Here is a 7,479-nt window from a genome sequence, read left to right on the forward strand (position 1 = left end):
CCCCCAATTACCAGGAGGCGGAATGGTTTTCGAAGATATCTCGGATCCAATCTCCGGTTTACCGGTTTGCGGAGTCCGGGATGGTCATGTTAGGGATGAGCCGGGTGTGGAAGGATGCGTCTCAGGTTCCCATCCTTCTCGAATACGGTTTGAACTCTATTCCCTATGGTATGTCTTGTCTTTCTTTTTGATACGAGTTTGTCTTCTAACTGTTTCTTTTCTTTCAGAGGGAAATGATTTGGAGTCGCTTCTGTTTCCGCGGGAAGCCGACGGTCCCGCGCGGATGGGTACTCGTGCTTTGGACGAGGGCGAGTTGCCCATCCTGGAGCAAACAGCGGATCGGTTTGTGGAGGTCTATCCGCTGGGCCACGAGATCCTGAGCCACCGGCGGCCAGGTAAGGCGATATTCTTTCCTCAACCTCTTAACGCTGTACCTGCTGTTGGAATTCTTGATCTGTCTTCTTCTGAGGAATCCTCAGATGCTCCTCCATTGGTGCGGAAGAAGAAAGCTGCTGCCGGCGGGAAAGGGAAGGAGAAGGCCTCCACGGCTGGTCCGGTGGTTCTATCTGACTCGGAGTCAGATAGTGAAGAGGTGGCGGGGAAGCCCGGTGGTGAGAAGACCACTGTTCCGGAGGCTACGACCGTTACCTCCGGAGAACCAATGGAGACGACGGTGACCGGTACCAAGAGGCCGGCTCCATCGGGTTCCTCCCCGCCCATCCGTACGTTCAGGGTCAAGAGAACCCGTAAGTACAATCATAATGTCTTTGCAGATTTATTACTTCTTTAATTTCACTTTCTTCTTTGTGCAGGCGTGGATGTTGACGCATTCCGGGGTGAACCGCAGGGGAGTACCTCCCCGCCCATGACGGTAGGCTCGGTCAGCCTTCCTGAGGCGTCGACCCAGGTGCCTGCGCCTGCATCCGCTAGTCCAGTTGCTCGTTCCTTCGAGCCAACTGTTCCGGCCGAGATGTCGTCACTGCCGGCCGTGAGTGCGATTTTTACAGCATCCTTCACGGAGCCTGCGGTTACTGCTGCTGCTGAGGAGGCGGCGACCGCGGCGGCGACCACAACGGCGACCACGGCGGCTGCCACCATGCCCGCGCCCCCGGCACCGATGGCCGGACCATCAGGTACGCGCAGGGCTTCCCGCCGATCTTTGCCACCTTCCCGTCTGCCTGACCTGTTGGATGGATTTCCTTTAGGTTCAGGTGATGGGTTTGGTGGCTATCGGCCTGTCATTGACCCTACAGGTGCGTAGGGTTCCTTTCTTTTCTTATGTTTTTTATCATCTTTTCCTTACTGCCTTTGTTTCTTTTGCAGTGTCGGATTCCAATGAAGTGTATGTTCCACGATGGAACATACGCCGAGGAACAACCCTTCGCACACCTGTGGAGTGCGTGGACTGGGCTCGCCACGCTGCTCCTCCGGGTGCGTTGGGGGAAGCCATGGTTAGCTACCAGGAGGGTAGGCTAACTAATGAGCTTCGGGTTCTCCAGGCCCGGATGCAGCCGCGCGTCGAGCTGCTTTGTCGTGAAAACGACAAGTTGAAAGCAGCTCGCGCCAAGGACATATCTGAGGCGCGTGCTCTTCGGGAGGAGAACCAACAGCTGGCGGCAGCTGCCGCCGACAAGGAGAAGGCCTTCAAGGCCCTCGAGGTTGAAGTTCAGGCGCGACTCAAGGCCCGCTCCAAGGCTGCCCAAGCTGTGAATGAACAGCTTCGGCTGGCCAGGGAGACTGCGCGAAACGCAACCGAGAGGGCTGCCAAGGCTGAAGCCGTTGCTGAGCCTTTGCGTGTGGAGAATGAGGAGCTCAAGGCCAAATTAGAGGCTCTCCAACGCGCTCATGATGCCTTGGCAATGGAAGATGCCAAAAAACTCCAGGAAATCCTGGACCAGAGGGGGGTGCTTGACCACACCGAGCGGAAGCTTAAGGGCGTCGAAGAGGCTGCCGCAAAGGAAGTTTTACTTGCCAACCTTAACAAGAGCGAAGCCGAACGCGCCCATAACGAAGCTCAAGCTGCCCTCCAATGGCTTCTTCGAGAAGCGTTGCCTCAGGTATGTTTAGATTTATCTTCACGCTTTTCTTTTGTAAGAAAAGGTTCTAATACTTGTGTTTTCTTTGTAGGTTGTGCGTCGGGTCTTTTCAGAGACCTCTTACGATGATGCTATGACCGCAGCCCTCAACGCTTCTCATGAGGATGGGGAAAAGGCCGGCTTCTTGCTTGGTCTAGGGTTTGTTGAGAAAGGCGTCCCGCCTTCCAACTTCCCTTTGTTCAATGTGGATACTGAAGCCATTTATGACCAAGCATTGAACCAATACGCCGCCTTCCCGCATCCAGTGGTGGAGAAGGTGGACGAAGTAGCTGCTGCTGATGATGGGTTAGCTGTCCTCAAAGCGTTCCTCGAACCACCCCGTTCTTCTGACGGAGCGGGTCCAAGTGGAAGCGGCCCTGAAGCTTGATCCTGAAGATCCCTTCCCATTGCTAAGACTTGTATAGTTTTTTTTTTTTTCTTTTAGGCGGGTAGTTACCCGGCCATTCTTGTAATATATTCTTGAAATATTAATCTTTTTGCGTATAAGATTGTTATTTCTTTCTTTGGGTTCCTTGCTTTATAAACTTATGACTTGCATACTTAGTTTAAATTAGCAATTTTCCAAGTGTTTAGAATAAAAACCTTTGAACGTGGTTGATAGTGGGTTAAAGTTTCGCTTCTTTCTTCGTGATTGTGCGGGTAGAACCGTCACTTGCACTTGGTGAGATGGCTAAACTTTAACTTTTATCTAACCTGCGTGTAGGTTTTTCTTACCTTTTGAGGATAAGTTAACCTTTGAACGTGGTTGACAATAGATGTGAAGTTTTACTTCCTCTTTCGTGATTGTGCGGGTAGAACCGTCACTTGCACTTAGTAGGATGGCAAAACTTTACCCATACCTGATCTGCGTGTAGGTTTTTCTTATGAGGATAAGTTAACCTTTGAACGTGGTTGATAATAGGTGTGAAGTTTTGCTTCCTCTTTCGTGATTGTGCGGGTAGAACCGTCACTTGCACTTAGTAGGATGGCAAAACTTTACCCTTATCTGACCTGCGTGTAGGTTTTTCTTACCTTTTGAGGATAAGTTAACCTTTGAACGTGGTTGATAATAGGTGTGAAGTTTTGCTTCCTCTTTCGTGATTGTGCGGGTAGAACCGTCACTTGCACTTAGTAGGATGGCAAAACTTTACCCTTATCTGACCTGCGTGTAGGTTTTCTTACCTTTTTAAGAATTTTGTTTTGAACCGTTCGACGCGCGGTTGTCGATAGGTTAGTGTTCATTTTCCTTTCATGATTCATGCGGATAGACCGGCACTTTCATTTAATGGGATAATTGAACTCCTTCAACTGACCTGCGTGAAGGTTTGCCACGTTATTGGGTTCGTGCGGGTAAGACCGCCTTCCCACGCAACGACTTCACGTAATGCGAATGCCGTCACCAGTGTTGGATAGTTTTAACCGTTCGACGCGCGGTTGTTGACAGGTTATTATTCAGTTTCCTTAATGATTCATGCGGATAGACCGGCACTTTCATTTTTGGGTGCTGAACTTTTTCCCCTTCAACTGACCTGCGTGAAGGTTTGTCACGCTATTGGGTTCGTGCGGGCTGGACCGTCTTCCCATGCAATGACTTCACGTAATTATGCGGTGAAAACCGGCATATTAGTGTCCAGAAAAGTAAAATCATCAGCTTCGATATTCTTAAAGAGAATCATTTCCATTAGAAGTGGCTCTTGGCATTTTCTTTACAAATTGGAATTGATTTACATGCAAACTGTGTAAATGAGCTCCCTTGTTGGGATGGGAGTGTCATCGAGCCGATACGCACCTGGTTCGGGATCTCGTTCTTTACGCAGCATGTAGTCTCGATTTTGAAGCTGGAATTGATTCGTGTTTTCCCCAGCTGGGGTTCTATACGCACTCGCCTGCTCAGCCTTTATTACGCCACGAGGTGCGCGAGCGTCCCATCTCTGACAAATGCTTCGACCATATCTTTTACATCTATGCATTCTTCAGTGTTGTGGCCCTTTGTCTTGTGATAGTCACAGTATTTGCTCCGATCAGCATCGTGACGATGTCGGATTATTGGAGGCTTTGGCCATGGGAGCTCTTCAGTGGCGAATATCTCAGTGACGCTTTTGGTGAGTGGCGTCCATCTGGAGTTCCGGTGCGACTGTACATTATCCCTTCCGCCCAACCGATGTTGCAAGCCGGATGAGGTGTCAAAGTTTACCCTTGACTGCCAAATGCCTAGCTTTCGTTTTTTATTTAGTCGGGCGGTGAGGACGTTGTCTTCTCTCGTCCTCTGGGTGTAGAGGTTTGTGCTCTGTGGGAGATCTCTACCCAGTTGCTTCTCTGTTTCCGCATAGCGTTTTGCTGCTGTCATGATGCCATCCCACGTGGATGGCATGCCATCTTTACCCGTTAGGGTGCGGATGAGCTCTGGGTCATGTGCGCCCTGGATGAAGGCAGCGCGAACAAGATCTTCGCTGATATTGCCCAAACTTAGCTTTTTTGAGTTGAAGCGAGTGATGAAGTTTGGCAGAGATTCATCTTCCTCTCGTATGCATTTGAGGATTGTCCATTGCTCCTCGGTATACTTTCGTTGCTGGCTGAAGTGTTGGCTAAACTTCTGTTGGAAGTCTGCCCAGTCGTAGATGTGGTTGACCGGTAGACGATCGAACCATGCTCTAGCAGCCCCAACCAGCGTCATTTGGAACATGTAACACCACGTGGGTTCCGTCCAATTGCTGACGGTTGCCCCCGCTATGAACCTGTTCAAATGATCGTTTGGATCAGATATACCGTCGTATGTGCCTATGTTGGGCATTTGTTTGGCACTCTTTGGGGCGATTGCTTCAGCAATGTCCCTTGCAAATTTGGACGTTCCTGCATTTGCAACGTTTGGTCTGAACGTTTTGGAGAAGTCTCGTGGACTTCCACCTGTGCTTTTTGGTTTGAAGGCTTGTCCAAAATGCCTTTTCGGTTGGGATTCTGTTTCTTTACGCTTCCCTTTTGCCCTATGGCGAGGGTTCGCGTCGGAGTCGGATTCCTCCGAGTCATCCTCCCAGTATTCGAATTCGTCGGCCTGTTGCACGGAACGCAAGCGTTCGTCCAACTCAGCCTGGAATTCCTTTTGTCGTGCCTCCGCCCATGCCTTAACTTCATCGAGAGTCTGGCGGGGGATTCTTCGTTTCTCAAACTGGGTATCGGTGGATCCCAGTAGGCGATCATTTACTGCACTTGCCCCAGCTTTGGTAAGTGGGGTAGTGTTCGTAAGATTTACTTCACTTGCCCCGGTTTTGGTAGCCGGGGTAGTGTTTGTAAAAACTGTGTTGCCGGTATTCCCCCAGTAGCAGGGGTTATGGTTACCGGAATTTCTCTAACCATCTTTGTAGAAGTTTGAAAAAACTGGAGAAAAATAAAGTTCTAGCTTTATGCACGGATGGCGCCAATGAAGAAACACTAACCGGGGTTATGGTTACCGGAATTTCTCTAACCATCTTTGTAGAAACCTCTTAATTATCTAAAGGTTCCGTCAAGTTAAGAAATCTCTGGTTTAAAAAAAATTAGTTGACACGATGAAGAAGTTGCGTCATGTTCACCTTTTATTTTATGCTTTCTGACGCCTGAATATATTAACAGTGCGTTATATGCACATTTTACCCAAATCATAATTCACATATTTATTGTAGCCAACTTGTGCATGGAGAAAGTAGGTGGGATGTCTTGGGTAACCTTAACTATAAATAATACACATCTTCACTTTTACGTGTATTCATCCATCCCTCAAAATTACCATTTCGAAGTTTTAAGAAAATGGCTAAGACTTTGTACTCAGTTATGGCTCTCATATTTATCTTGAATCTCTTGATATCCTTGACAATGGCAGGCCGAAACATTCCAAACACCAAAGTTAAAAAACCCGACGACGACCGTTAAACACCCTGAGAATTTCTTTTATTTCGACCGCGGATACCTAATTCCCGGTATTGGACGAGGAATCAAGCCCAAGTCCAAGAATGGGTTCAACCCCTTCACCTACAACCCTATTACTGGCAGCAACAATGGTTTCCCAAGAGTCTCGGTCCCTAATTTTGGCGGGTCTGGAGGTGGGAGCTACTTGCCAGGCGGTGATGACACGTTAGTTCCAAACCCTGGGGTCGAGGTTCCGAATCCAGCAGGTGGCACTGGCAACGTCCCTGTTAACCCTGGTGTCGAGGTTCCGGAACCTGCTGATGGCATTGGAACCACTCCTGTTAACCCTGGTGTCGAGGTTCCGGAACCTGCTGGTGGCATTGGAACCACTCCTGGTGTCGAGGTTCCAGATCCTGCTGGTGGCATTGGCACCACTCCTGTTAACCCTGGTGTCGAGGTTCCAGATCCTGCTGGTGGCATTGGCACCACTCCTGGTGTCGAGGTTCCAAATCCAGTTGGCAGCATTCGTGACACACCTATCCCGACTAATCCTTGAAGAGCTATAGCTCATTTTTCATTTGTGTCTAGTAAAAAAACGAAAATTGTTTTATGAGCAAGCACGTTTGGTAATGTGGTTTGTTTAATTTGTTATTTTATTGTACTTTATAAGGGACTTGATGTAACATGTTTTTAGTTGTGTGATGTATGATTTAGTTTGGTTGAATAAGGAATAATCTTTAAGTTGTACTTTGGTATGCTTCAACTAATAAAGAGAAAATTAATTTCATTGTTTTCTTTCCATGGTGAGGACCACATGGCCAACTATAATACAGTTTACACAAAACGGTTCCTCTACACGAAGTAAATTTTCTGTCGACTATATAGTCCTCTTCCAAAGGCGTGATTGACAACATACTTAGGGTATGTTTGGTGTATAGCAATTAAATGAATGAGAGAGTAAAATAGACAAGGGAATGAAGTGCATCGTTTTCATTCTATTTACCTGTTTGATTAATCTATGGTAATAGAACGAGTTATTACTTTGGGATGTTTGGTCGTCATGAAAAAGACGAATGAATGAAATAAAAATGATAGAAACTACTTTTGTCATAAAGTAAACAAAATTTACAATAATAAAAACATGATAATGACGGTGGTGGAAACGATGGTGGTGATGGTTAGGTGGTCGAGGCGATAACGATGTTGGTGGTAGCGGCAGTGGTGGTGGCGGCAATAACAGTGTTGGTGCTTAAATAGTGGTAATGGCGACAGTGGTGGTGGTGGTGGTCACGTGGTAGTGCTAGCGATGACGATGGTGATTGTGATGCCGGCGGTGGCTAGGTAGACGGTGGTGCTTAGGGGCTAGGGATAGAATGGTGTTAATGTGTTTAGAGAGAATGAGTTCTTTGTGTAATTGGTGATTCTATTCCATTGACCAACAAAATGCTCTTATTTTCATTATCTTACAATGGTCGATTTTATTATACCTGACATTCATGCATACCAAACACTACCTTAGTACTAA

General features: G+C 47.7%; 1 pseudogene across 1 annotated transcript; it reads left to right on the top strand.

Moving 5' to 3' along the window:
* The first annotated feature begins 5,855 nt into the window (after nt 1–5,855).
* Nucleotides 5,856–6,669, top strand: LOC143613815 (putative cell wall protein; annotated as a pseudogene). Its single transcript, XR_013150184.1, has 2 exons — nt 5,856–6,357; nt 6,412–6,669. The product of XR_013150184.1 is annotated as a putative cell wall protein (transcript).
* Nucleotides 6,670–7,479: the final 810 nt, after the last annotated feature.

Source organism: Bidens hawaiensis, unplaced genomic scaffold, assembly GCF_021521415.1.
Source record: "Bidens hawaiensis isolate Kalapana, Puna unplaced genomic scaffold, B.hawaiensis_p1.1 tig00038205_1, whole genome shotgun sequence".
Lineage (NCBI taxonomy): Eukaryota > Viridiplantae > Streptophyta > Magnoliopsida > Asterales > Asteraceae > Bidens > Bidens hawaiensis.